Source organism: Sesamum indicum, linkage group LG10, assembly GCF_026168435.1.
Source record: "Sesamum indicum cultivar Baizhima isolate 11 linkage group LG10, ASM2616843v1, whole genome shotgun sequence".
Classification (NCBI taxonomy): domain Eukaryota; kingdom Viridiplantae; phylum Streptophyta; class Magnoliopsida; order Lamiales; family Pedaliaceae; genus Sesamum; species Sesamum indicum.
This window is the reverse complement of record NC_142666.1, coordinates 6,667,878-6,679,863: the sequence shown is the minus strand read 5'-3', so window position 1 is coordinate 6,679,863 and position 11,986 is coordinate 6,667,878. Positions and strand designations below refer to the sequence as shown.

The 11,986-nt window shown below is 37.6% G+C and overlaps 1 non-coding gene across 1 annotated transcript; it reads left to right on the top strand.

Moving 5' to 3' along the window:
- The first annotated feature begins 9,183 nt into the window (after positions 1–9,183).
- TRNAA-UGC (transfer RNA alanine (anticodon UGC)) lies at positions 9,184–9,256 on the top strand. Its single transcript has one exon. It is a non-coding gene; the product is annotated as a tRNA-Ala (tRNA).
- Positions 9,257–11,986: the final 2,730 nt, after the last annotated feature.

Below are 11,986 nucleotides of genomic sequence, written 5' to 3'. Positions count from 1 at the left end.
AGTAAATGGAAACAGTATATCTTAGTCATTCAAAAATTTGGCCATAAATTTCAATAAGGAGAATATATGGACCATTAATCTCTTTAAATTAAGATCCAAAGGGTTACTAAAAGGGGATATAATTTTATTTCTTTTTTATGTAAAATATAAATTTGAATAAATCGATTTTTTGAAAAAATGACCCGAAAACTGAATGGAAGCGTGAAATTTATTGAACTTAAAATCGGTTTCAAATGGGTGTTCCCTTTGAATTTTTCAGGCTTTCGATATTTGTCAACAAGCATAACAATAAATCAAACATGCTGACAGGTGGCTAGAGGCGAAAATTACAGAAATTTAAATGAAACTCTGACTTTTCGTTTCTTAAATCGACTAGCAACGAGTGTTGTTCCCTTTATATTTTTTTATTTTGTTCACTTTAATTCAGTATAGAATTCATCTAAGTTGTCCACACCATAAAAAATTAAATCGAAATTCCAATCTATTGCGAAAAGAACAAGAATAAAACAATTCCAAACAAATGATATTGTTTAGTGCTTTTGAATTGTTCAAATCCTAAACTTGAATCAAATCCAATTAATTTAAAGGTGCTAAGCCCGGAATCAAATAATTCAATTAATTAATTCTTGAGCTATCCATCAAATGGATTTTTCTATAATGATCCAATCATTTGTATTCTCCTTGAATTAATTTAATCCAATTAAATTAATTCGTTTATTATAGAATTAATTCCACCAATTTTTTAGTGGTTTGTATCTTACTCTCAGGTTCACCCTCAACTAAACTCGAGTTTGTGTCTAACATAACAATTAATTAAATTAAATTTAATTAATTATTTTTAATTAATCAATAATCAAAATTTTCAGTCACCATGAGTAGCCGACTAACAATGATCTATGACACTAGAAATTAGATGAACATTAATGAATATTTAGGCTCTTGCGTTTCATACGGATTCCCTCCTTTCATCATCTATTTCTCGATTTAAGTCTGAGACACGAAATATGTACATTGTGTTGAAAAAGGTTAGAATTTAGATTGCCGAATAAAGCACCCGCAGTTTTTCCGATTGTTTGATGCTGATTAACTAGGAATAAGTACATTGAGACAGCGGAGAAGGATAGCAGCTTAGGTGTTTGTGAAATTGAAAGAGTGAGGGAAAAAGAGCACGTACAGAAGGGAAGTATTACTAAATTGCTATATACGGTGGATAAGTATTTTACTAATCGTAATTGGCTAAAAGATATTATTTGAGCAGCAGCAAAATGAAGAGGGAAACATATCATAAACGTGGCATATCGGGCATTGCTGGCTTCCTGTGTCTATCATATATGGCAGGAGCGCAATCAACGGCGATTGAGCAGACGGATCGGACGGCTGACTCGCTAGCTTACCTTATTTTAGAAGATGTTCGGCAGAGGATACTTAGTGTTACATTACCTCCCTCTGTTAATTCTTGTGCGATTTATAGAATATGGTGTATCTCTTGGTCTGTCGAGGGAGAACCCACACTTTGAATATTATTGTACTGTACAACTGTACAGTTTACTTAATGAAATTTACATTTACCTAAAAAAATAAGTATATTTGATTTTTATTTATCATAAATTTTCCGCCTGTTTTAAGACAAGGGAAGTATTGCAAAATTGCAATGTGGAAATGGCAGAGGCTGCCTTACTGGTTGCACTATGAAGATACCTTTTGGGTACGACCTAAGGTCGTTGGAGGCACAGAAGAGGATGGAGAAGAGGGTGGCAGCAATAATTCACGAGCTATTGTTTATATATAAATCTTTCGAAGAAAAAGAAAATAAATTTTCTTATTTAGTAGAGGATCGAATCCCAAGACCCTTACGAAGAATTCACTAAAGCAGACCTTCTCGATCAATTATTCAAAGGAATGAGAAGTGCCTTCAGGGGAAAATAAAAAATGGAAGCTTCAAAATCTTCTGAAAGAGCAAGGACGAGATAATCACAAAAGATCGGAATCCGAATAAATCATGAAAAGAATGATGTAAGCAATAATATTGGCAGACAAAGAATTCAATAAACAGGAGTCAAATTTGAACTTTGACTAATGGACACGTGACGAAAATCATGTGACACTTGGCAAATTACAGCCAACACATGTCCTCAATAAAAGAGGATACCATGCAAATGCGACATATCTCTTTTTAGACCGTACGTTTAGTTTTCCCTTTTCCTCTATAAATAGTTCTTCTTGTTTAGTTTGAATCAGATCTTCGAAAGCCTTCATAAGTTTAAGGAGAAGCATTTGTACAACCCGTCCTTCTTAGTAATAAAAAGTTGTTTATATACTGCTGAGCACTTTAATTCTGTTAGTTTCCTTATTTAAATTTCTGAACTTTTGTTTTATCATACTCTTATACTTAGCCTAATGCAAGGCTATGAAACTATTGCTAAATTATTCATAACAATGGAGACAACAAGGCGAAAAAAAAAAAGAGTATTTTAAATTACTGATAAATATAAAAAGAAATTAGATGAAAAAGGAGAGACCCTTAGTGTAACATCCATAACCTTTTTGTACATAATTATGGGTTAAATAGATAAATATTAAAAAAATTTAATTTAATTATAAGTTGAAATTTGAATATATTAAAATACAAAGGAATTAAATTAAAAATTTATAAAATATTTAGGATTAAATTATATAATTTTATAAAGTCAGGAACTAAATAGTAAATTTAATTAAAATTTGAAAAAACCAAAGAATAGGATAAGATGTTGCTCCCCCAAATTGGCCAACAAGTTTGGACTAAATCATCCCCTTTTCTGTTCATGAAAATTAGTGTGTGTGGCACATCAAAATTTATGTGTAATTATTTTAAAATATTATAATGTAATTATTATATTTTTAAATTATATATTTTATTTAAATAAATAAAAAAATATTAAAAATATAGAAGTTGTGGGTAGTTATTTAAAAAAAATATGGAAATTGCGAGAGAGGAAAAAAATGAAGGTTGACGAAAAAGAAAAAACACCTGCTGAGATAATTAAAAAATAATAATAATAAATTAAAAAAGGAGAGACACTAAAGTGGTGCTCAATACTAATAATATAATATAGATATATATAACAAACCTATTGATGGTTGCATTTGAACTCACATTTCGGCCATTTACCTCCGTCCGAGAATCGCAATAGGAAAGAAATTTCTTAATTTAAGTATTGATTAATTAGATATTAATATTATTTGAGTAGTGTTTTTACTAAATATAATTTATATTGTCTGATATAGTGTTGAATCGGAAAATTTTATGAGTTTGACTATTTAAATTAATAATTAATTAAATATCATATTTGACTTAAGAATATTATAGTTGGTTTTGGACAGAAAAAGTTAACTAATATTTTATGGGCTTATCGCACAACCAGTCGAGGGTCTGCAGGAGAAAGTCCTTTCACTATGGTGGACGGGACCGAGGCGAGCATCTCAGCAGAGTTGGGGGTGCCCTCCCGTAGAATACTACATTTCTCTAGGAGAAATAACCAGGAATTGTTGAAAGAAAACTTGGATCTGATCGAAGAACTAAGGGAAGAGGGGCCTTTATTCGTATCCAAAGATATAAAAGCACCATGATCAATGCCCACAACAGAAGCGTGAAGACACGAAGTCTTCAAGTAGGTGACCTTGTTGTACGAAGGATGGATACATTGAAACCGATAGGGAAACTAGATCCCACTTGAGAAAGAACCTTCAAGGTCATAACAATGAGAGGATGAGGAACCTATGAGCTAGAAGACCCTGAAGGACGTCCGCTAGCACGAACCTTAGAATATTCATAACCTCATGAGGTACTATGCATAAAGAAGGGTGCCCCTACCGTACACAAGACATCCTTAAAATAAGTCCTCCTGAAGGACTCCTCTAAAAATGTCCTCCTGCAGGTCATCCTATAATGTGTTCTCTCGATGGACACCCTCCAATGAATCCTCCTGAAGGATCCCCTCTAAAAATGCCCTCCACAAGGCATCCTATGGATAAGTCCTCCTGAGGGACTCCTTCTAAAAATGTCCTCCCGCAGGGCATCCTACAATCCATCCTCCCGAAAAAGGCACCCTCCACTAGGTCCTCCAAAAAGACCACTTCTAAAGTTGTCCTCCTGAAGGACACCTTCCAACGAGTCCTCTTGCAGGGCTTCCTTTACCAAATCTACACCTGTAGACATCCTTCCCAGAAAGGTATAACGTATTATATATATTAAAGCGAGGCATAAAAACTATATAAGAGTAAGCCCTGCCAAAGCTTATGTCACCTCCACTTTCCAAAGGACCTCTGGACTCCCATCTTAAGCCCTCGTTTGCTTTATGTTTCAGTATTTCTTGTGTAAATACATGTTTTATGATATACTTTTCAAATACTCACATATGAGAAAAGTTAAGGCGGCATCCCACGAGAAAATGGAGGGAGCCTGTTTACCTAGGAAGCTTAAGGAAACACCCCCTAAGGGAGGTGAAAGGAACTCGCCTGTCTGGAAATCTTAGAAGGTCTCCTTCAAGAAAAATGGAGGATAACCCCCAACCAAGTGGCATTATGGAAGCACCTTTCGTGAAAGAAAAAATATGAAGAGCTTTCTCTCCAAGGAGGTTTGGAGACCTGCCTCCAAAAACTTGGAAGAGGACCCCTGCTCACAACAACACCTGCGGATATTCACATATCAAAGGAGAAACCTCATTCCACAAGGAAAGTAGCAAGTATAGGAGGAAAGATTATCTAATCGCATTTCAAGGCCCCTGGCCTAAAACCATGGCCAGGGGCGAATCATCCCATCAAAGCAGGAAAATAAAATTGTTTTATCCCCATTTTTAATGGGGGAAAGCAGGCAAGGAAAAAAATTGATTTGTTCAACAATCACATTATATTATCAATTTTTTCCCCATAGGCGGGACCTTCATCTTTTCCCTCGGGGGCAGGCATCAACATCCTTATGGGAGTCCTTTTCTTTCAGGGCTCCATCTCTTGAGAGGTCCCGTGCTATAGAGTAAATTGCTGCCTCGAGGGGGGAAGGACCCTTCACTTCGGCTTCGACCTCTCCCAGTATATTATCTAAGTCTTCCTCTGCGGAAAGAGAACAACTCATCATAAATAGCCAAGATAAAAGATCAACATCAAATTAAGGGAAGACCGATCTAAGAAACAAACCTGATTCAGGAGGGAGACCTTTACCCACGGAAGCAAGAGCGTCTGAAAAGGGATCCGGAGCATTGTCCGTGGCTGTGGTAATATCCAAGAAGGCCCTCTCCTGATGGAGGATACCCATAACTTTCAATTGTTCCTTGCATGCTATGAAGCCATCTACCTACTATCTCAATCAACTCCCTTTGATAGGCCTAAAACTTCTTGAGCTGCTCCAGACAACTTGCCCAATACCCTTCCAAGTAGCACTGCCCGTCTTCTGTGTCGGGGAACTTAAGGGCTGCCTTCTCCATAGCTTGCTTAAGGGTCTCCTCATGGCCCTGAGCTTCTTTTTGCATCTTCTTCATTTCTTTCTCCAACTACTGTGAACGACCCATTGCCTCTTTCTTATCCTCCTTGAGCTTGAGGTTCTCAGCTCCCAAGCGCTCCAACTTCTCCTCCAGCTTCCTCCTTTGGGCATCATGTTGAGTGCTGGGAGGAAGGAACAAAAGTTCCTTTCAAATAGAAATGGACAAACAAAAAGAAGAAAGAGATTAGGAACCCATCTTTTGAAAGAAGAAGGAAAATCAAAGGGAATCGTACCTTCAGCATGTAAGAGGAGGCTATCCCTTCCAGTTCCTCCTCATCAGGGAAGATAGGAAATGCTTATTCCCTGAGGGCAACACCCCTTTCATGAGCTCAGCCACCAAGGGAACATTGTTTCCCCTCTCCTGATCTAGGGATTGACGGATATGTAGGCAGGCAGAGTAGGATCGGGAGTACCTAAGAGATACCCCCTTCTCATCTTTGAGAGATGGTGGTGGAGGAAGCCCTAAAGGTGGTCTTGCAGAGCTGGCTGGGGATGCCCCAACTGAAGTTAGCTTCCCCCTCTTAGAGGAGCCCATTAGAGTAACACCGAGGGTGGGAGAGGCAGTGCGCCTCCCCTAGATTCACTGGAGCAAGGAGTCCCTCTGGGAGATTGAGCAGGAGCGGTCCCTCCAGTTCGAACCCTCAAAGCGTGATCCGCATTAACTTACTGAACATGATGTTCTCTAAATCAAGAAAAAATAACTGGTGTTATAACCCAGAACTAGCATGAATAAAGAGAATACAAAAAACACTAATGAAAATACATAGGGAGTCCCCCAAAGGTTCCAGCCAGGGATTTAAACCGAAGTGGCCCAGCAGCCTTTCATCAATGAGGGACCAACAATTATAAGGGTTGTTGTTCAATATATCCAGCAAGGAGGTTAGGGAAATGGACCTCTCCCCAACCTAAAGAGCAGGGAGAGCCTCTTGAATCTAGTGGTCAGGGAAGAACCAAGGGCGAGAAGGCAAAACGAAAAAGAAAACTCTTCTTCCAGTATTTCGGGAGATGGGGGGAAGGCAAGAAGGAAACTCCAGGATGAGGCATGAACACAAAAAAACTTATCTCTGCCCTCTTTAAGGGATAATACTGTGCAAAAATACTAGCCGAAATGGGGAACTGATGAAAGCGAAAAACCATGAAGAAGCTAGCTAAAAGTCTAAAAGAGTTGGGACTAACTATTTAGAGGGACACCGAAATGACGAGCCACATCGGAGTAAAAGGAGGGAATGGGGAAATGCAGACCTGATTTCAACTGAGCAGAAAAGAAGGTCAAGCAGTTAGGGGGATGAAGGTGAGGACGGCTCATGGGGGAGGGGGCGTAGATGACAAAAGCCGGAGAGAGATGATACTCTCATATCAACTTCTCTATCCCCATGACTTTGAGGACTGAAGAGCCCCACTCTAGAGGCGAAGGAGAAACCTCCCTCTCCTCTTCTCCAGGGGAAGAGTACTCTCCATCCTTACCCCCCTCCCATGATCGACGTCCTCCTCATCGATCAAACGACAGGCCGCTGTTGCCTCTTGGCGGGGACTCTTCCTTCGGCCTCGAGGGAAACAAGTCGGAAGACCCCTTATCCCTCTCGAAATACCCTTCGAGGGATCATTGTCCACGAAGGTCTCACCCATAAAATGGATCGACTCATCAGAAGAAGACATATTCTACAAAAAAAAGTACTTAAGAAAAACTTTAGAGGAAGAGGAACAAGATACTTACACAGCTCTCTAATGGAAAAAAACTTGTGATGCTTCAAGAAAAAGGAAAGAAGAAGAAATAAGGAGGAGTTACCTGTTTAAAGACGTGGGGAGGAAGTTGAAGGCACGCTCCTATAACCGCCCATGACAAGAGGGGCTTGTAACTGCCCTTGCGCGTGGTAGAGGCAGTTATCACCCCCCAACACTCGAGAAGGCTAGGTCTAGGCCTAGCCATCGTTCCCTGACAGAGGCAGAAGCACAATGCTCGAGTATGGGCAATCAAAAGGACGCTTGTGGGCAGGAAAAAACAAGCAATGAAGGAGGTTTCTTCAAGGAACCCCTCTCCAGTTGACGAAAGGACCCCCCCTAGATCAAAGGAAACAGGGACTCCTACTCTAAGAAGGAGTTGGAGGCGTCCCTCCTCCTTATAGTAGGGGGGACTGAATGATGGGTGTGCCCCAATAAATTACGGCCCAAGAACAAATTAAAAGGGCCCAACACTCTACCTCTTGACCCCAATGCTTGGGAAGGAGGAAACCCGCCTAGGGGAGCCCAATGATTGCTGCTCAAATGCTGAACAGGCAGCCCTACTCTCGCTCACACATCACCTTCTGATCCATGTGTTGTGCATTCAAAGCTCCCACGTATGCCCCCTTTTTGATCGACCTGGAATACGCGTGTCTGGAAGGCTTTTCTCAGGAACCTGTACTCTCGCACCCAGCAGACTCCCTGCGGACTGGTAGTCTCCCTCCACTGCGGACTCTCTCCATAACCTGAACCGTGATTCCAACAACATGATCCCTAAAAAATAGGACTTGATCAGGTCTTATCTCAACCGATTTTATCCACGCATCACAGGAGAAGGGGGTCCTATCAATTCTTTAATGAAGGAGGGCACTCCTCTATAAATAGAGGACTCATCGCCAGGCAGGGGATACCTTCAACCGACAGAGATCTAGCTATTATTCTGTTGCACCTATATTGCATTGTCAAACGCAACTTTACTCCTCTTTTTCCATCATTATGCTTTATTCTCTTAACACACTTTATTATTTCGAATTATTATTCTTCAAATCCAGTACTAAATTGAGAGTCGGAGTGCTAACATTTTATTTTGCAGGTCTCTTTCTTTCAAATTCTGCTTTAAGCAATCCATGCCTAACGCCCAAACCTGAGTTCGCTAGACTCGTGCTAAAACTGTACGCATCAATGACCACATCAAAGATACAATTATCTCTCGCCAGATCCAATATACAATTATCATATGCATGCGATATCCACGATTCCTCAAGTGTAAGGACTAATCCATACTATCAGAGCTGATAATTCAAGTCATATCGTTCAAGCCTCCAAACCTTCCATATGATGTCAACTAACCCACTAAAATTATACAAGCATCCCATGTTTGTCGTCGACGAAACACGACACTCATCCAGGGAATTCAATACTTAGTGAAAGTCCCTGCAAGACTTTTGATTCTCAGTCTCGAGGTACTTGATTTGCAACGTTTCCAACTAACCCTCAAAAGTTGATTTTATAATTATCATCCATTGGCAGCCCAACTACATGGGCTATCCAATTGATTTGTAGGCATTTGTTGTTACATTAAAACATTAAGTTTGCGTCCCATGGATGAATCTACTGATGGCATTAAAGGACCGTTGGAAAACCGTTATAAATATTCGAATAGAAATGCTTGTTCATTGAAAATATTTTTCAATGTGTCTTTTTCACACGGTCTTCTATTTGTCCCAAAATTGTCAAAAATTGCATCAGAAATCTTTTCAATGTCAAATTTCTGTCGAAAATTCCATCCTAAAGGCATCTATTGTTTAGAGTGTATAATGCACATTTATATTGATTGTGTAAAGATTTGTTTGCAGAATTGTATGCGGAGGAAGTACATTTAATAGAGGAAAAAGGGATCTGTTGATACATATTATAGCATTTCTTGGTATATCTTTCTTGTTGGATGCATCGGGGATGTAGCTCAAATGGTAGAGCGCTCGCTTTGCATGTGAGAGGCACGGGGATCGATCCCCCGCATCTCCAATCAAATTTAACTAATTCTTTTTTATACTTCGATTACAAACTACGTTGGACATAATACTTATTAATTCGATAAAATAATTATATTATAACATCTTTAACAGCTACGCAAGCACCTAGCTCAGTGAAAAGCTCTTGGAAGCCCGGGTGACGCGTACACAACACAATTGGTTAGGGAACAACATTTGGCATACCCTCGAAGCGTACTGGGATTCCAACGAGTTTAAGCCAAAGTTGGTCAAGAATAAGGCTAACTAGGTGGCTAACCCTATAGTGGCTAGCATCATCTAACACGGTGGTGGGTCCTCCTCTATTGACATGCATAAAATGAAGATCATAAGTAAATTTTAATTTCTATAATTTTAGTTATTTTTATTAATATTGTAAATCTACAAAGTTCTTACTTATTCAAATATTTGTGCAGGAACAACTTGGTTGTCCGTCTAAAGGAATGCAAGTATTTGTTGACTGCTACAAAAAGAAAGTGGACAACACCTGGAGCAGGAAGCTGGCCAACGAAGTCGTTGTACGTTCTTCAACATTTTTTTAAGAAAAAAGGTTTTTGTTATTTAATAATAAATGTTATTAATTTTTATTATTTATTAACTAATAAATTTTATTTATTTATGTTTAGATGCTTATTAGAGGCTCGAAGAATGTGCCTCTCAGCCCACGCTAGGAAAGGTGGCCTCATCTGCTAGCAGTGGCCCAATTAGGGCCGGAGGCTGCCGCGGGAGGAAATGGGCCAAGGCTTCGGCATAGGGTCCGATATGTTGACGTCAAACTCCACCTGGTTGTGCACCATAGATACCCGACCATCTTCATCCACTGATGTCTTGCCGCAGACTAACCCTGACTTAAATACCAAGCTCGATAAAATAATGTTGATTTTGAGTGCGTTGTGTATCAAGAAGGGGATGCCACAGACTATCCCTGTGGTGTAGCCAGCCACAGACGCCCCAACCGAGGGAGAGCAGCGTAACTAGCAGCTAAGGATTTTACAGATCCCAAGTCGGCTGACCAATTGCCGCCATAGTTATTAGATTGGGATTTTCTTTAATATTTAGGTGCTTTGTAAAATGATAATATTTAATTTTTTAATTAATTATAATTTTAGTTGATAAATTATGGTCCCCATAAGTTTATTTTATAAAATATTAAAACAATAATAAAAAAACATTGTTATAAAATATAATAAATATTTGGAGATGAAAACTGTAGGAAACGCCGTCATCACATATTACTTCTTGTTCTAAATTAAAACGGATTTCTAGATGGTCATCATCGCAATTTCTTCATAATATTTTGGGATGGAAAATTTTGACCAATTCGATCCCAAATTCCCTCCCAAATGCATTTTAATTCTCAAAATAATTCAAATGTATTTTCGAAAACAAATATCTAACTTTCGAACAAACATTTTGTAGAAAATTTCTAAATTGAAATTCCTCAAATTTTGTCCCAAAATTTATTCCAAATAAAATATTAATTTTTCATGCCATGATCAAATTTTTTGACTGCATTAAAGGACTGTGCGAAAACGATTCAAATATCCGATAGAAATGTTTATTTGTTGGAAATTCTGTTTGGAAATATTTTTCGAAGTGCCTTTTTCACATGTTCTTTTAAATTTCGTCTAAAACCTTATTAGCACCAAAACTTCATCGAAAATGCCTTCGAAAATTCCGCCGCAGAAGACCCAGAGTGTGGCCGTTTGTACGCACGGTGGTCCGACGGTAGAACCGCTGGGCCCTTTTTTTGTCATTTTTTCAAAAATTTAAATTTTTTGAATTTCTATATTTCTTGAAATAATTAATTTTGCTAATTTAATATTTGAATTAAATTAAAAAATTTAAAATTAAATTACTTCATTAATTTGGTATGTTTTATGCACTGAATGAACATATTTTATTGTCCATTTGGTTGTCGTTTCTTTTATGGTGTACTAGGTATTGTTGCGCGTGATAACGATGAGTATATAAAAAATAATAGTTTGTGATAAAGAGAAAAAAAATTATAAAAAGACATCAAAAGTAGTGAGGTGATGGAAAAAAAAATAAGTATGTGAGAAAAAGAAATGTGAGGTAATGTAAGAAAGAAAAAAACTTAATTACGTATTTACCCAAAATATGGAAGCTTGTAAGAAAAATAATTATGTAAGAGAAAAAAAATAATTGTAATAGGATTTATTAACATTATGAAAATCTGTGAGGGCAATGGAAAATATGAAAGAGAAAAATGTAGTGGGTTGCGAGAGGAAAAAAAAGTTAATTATATAATAATTAAAAAATATTAAAATTACTATTATGGGTAACTTTTTTTTAAAGAATAAAATGAATAAAATGATAAAATGGGACAATAAAAAATTAATACGATCAATAATTTTTTTTTATAATAATATAAATAAGACACATCTATATTTGATCATGTAAAGCATTTTTTTATAGATTAGTATGCGGAGGCAGTACATTTAGTTGAGGATAAATATTCTGTTGATAAATGCTATAGTATGTTTGCGTTATCTTCCTGTTGCAATGCATCCAAGATGTATCTCAAATGGTAGAGCGTTTGCTTTGCATGAGTAAAAAGATGTGATTCGAATAGCAATTTATCCTCTATATTTTTTAAAATGAAGCAATTTACCCTTTATATAAGAAGGTAAATTGTTTCATTTTAAAAATCATAGAAATATTAATTATTGTATTTTAAAAAATATAAAGAGATAAACCACTA